The sequence below is a fragment of the Austrofundulus limnaeus genome, unplaced genomic scaffold (genome assembly GCF_001266775.1).
Source record: "Austrofundulus limnaeus strain Quisiro unplaced genomic scaffold, Austrofundulus_limnaeus-1.0 Scaffold10, whole genome shotgun sequence".
In the NCBI taxonomy this organism is placed as follows: domain Eukaryota; kingdom Metazoa; phylum Chordata; class Actinopteri; order Cyprinodontiformes; family Rivulidae; genus Austrofundulus; species Austrofundulus limnaeus.
This window is the reverse complement of record NW_013952412.1, coordinates 4,759,496-4,761,622: the sequence shown is the minus strand read 5'-3', so window position 1 is coordinate 4,761,622 and position 2,127 is coordinate 4,759,496.

Below are 2,127 nucleotides of genomic sequence, written 5' to 3'. Positions count from 1 at the left end.
CTCTCTCTCTCTCTCTCTCTCTCTCTCTCTCTCTCTCTCTCTCTCTCTGTGTGTGTGTGTGTGTGTGTGTGTGTGTGTGCGCGCATACGGTTATTTACAAGGGGGAGTACTGCCTAATTCTGCAGAACAGGAACTTCGCTTAAAAACTTTTTCAGAAAGCTGATTTTTTTTTCTTCGCCCTAAATTCACATATATGATTTATATTTAAAATAATCTAGAATTTAATGACTTCATATAAGTTTAAAATAAACTGACTGAAAAGAAATGTGGTAAAGAGCTTTATTCACTTTTTAAAACTAATTTTATTTATAATTCAATAAGAAGCCACCCACTTATGCTACTCTGAAAAAAATACAAAATAATTGTCCATTCACATTTAAGATGTTGTATTTTCCCATTAAAATGTTCATAATTTAAAATAACAGTTTAGTTTTTGGAGAAATATTCTGTACTGTATTTACCATAATGCTCAAATATTTTTCTTTATGTGACATAAATGCACTTTTTTTCATATTTCTATACCAGGCAGTAACAACCCACAAAGAAGTATCTTCACTTAAACATTGTGTGTTTAAAAACTCAGGCACTAACTAACCCATCATGATTACTGAAGTGAGTGACAATTATTGTCACATTTACCGTCAAATGTTGATTATTTAAACAAACAATTGAAACAGGAAATGCAAACCCTCAAGTCTTTCATTCAAAAGTGTCTTACTGGTAATACAACAAATATTTCATGTGAGGGTTTCAACATAATAAAAACTGGAGTGATTTTCAGTCAAAAAATATGAAGAAACAATTAAAATGAAATAAAACTAAAATTTGGTATTTCAACAAGAATAAAAATATATTTGAGAGGGGAAAAAACAAAGTCTAGGCACACATTTAGAATATTCTACAATCCACAGATTTACAAATGACAGATGATGATGTGACCCCGTGTAAAATAAACTTTCTCTACATATTAGTTGTTTTTCATCAGTCGGATCAAGACACATCACTTTGTGTTGAATTCTTTTCAAAGAACAAAAAAATCAGCTACACAAGTATATAATAAAAAAAAACATTTTTCATACAAAATAAAGATATATGGTCTGATATCATCTGAAGTTCGTCATGTTATGGAAATACTCAATAAACCTGGAGAAATCTCAGAGCATAGATACCAAAGTGAAACCTGTGTTTAATGTGAATAATCCCAGTTCCCCCAGGCAGAAGAACTGTCAAACCAACATGAGCTCAAACCAGCAGAAACTGAAAGGCATTCTCCAATATTAAATGGAAATGTGTTTGTGAGAGGTCTGAGGTTTTTTATAGCAGCCTTCTCTCTGCATCAACACTGTGTGCTGGACTGGCATGTCAATTTTGAGCTAAAAGTGATGCATCCAAAATTTACCTTTTCAGCTGTCAAATACATTTTGTTGTGTACTTGGAGTTTCTGAAGTGCAGAAAAGTTGAATTAATCTCTCATAGTGCTGCGTAGATATCATTATATTCTGTTATGATCATAGTTTTCAACCTGTTCAGTTTTCTCTATTTTCTATAATGTTTTCTGAACTATTCTGTCACAGYATTTGTGACGGAACAGACATATAAGGTCTGGACTTAACAACTACATTTTTATCTTCATTCTCCTCTGGCTAAGGGTCAGACTCTCATTCCAACATGAGAGACTGGATGGACAAGTCGTCTGTCGTTGACATCTTTTATAATTTGTAAATAAACTTTTTATATACAAATTAAAAAAGATGTCGTTGACATCTTTTATAATTTGTTTATGTGCTGCTATCTAGTCATAAAACCCTCTTATCACTGGATTGCTGTGGAAGCTGGAGGGGGGCGGGGTGTGGACTGCCTTGTTTGGATTTAAAGAGACAGCCTCAAAACGAGTTGATCTAAGACCCACCTCAGAAAAGGGGTGAAAAAGGGGGCTTGTAGAGTTACAATAAGGAGGAATTTAGACCAAAGCATTGCAGTTCTACTTTATATAGACCCCAAAGGATTGATGAAAATGTGAAAAAGAAGGATTTTAATATTTCTCCTTTAAAAAACTATAAACACAGATTTGTTTTCAAGTTATTATCCTCAGTTTTTGAAGTCAAACTATATATATATATATATATA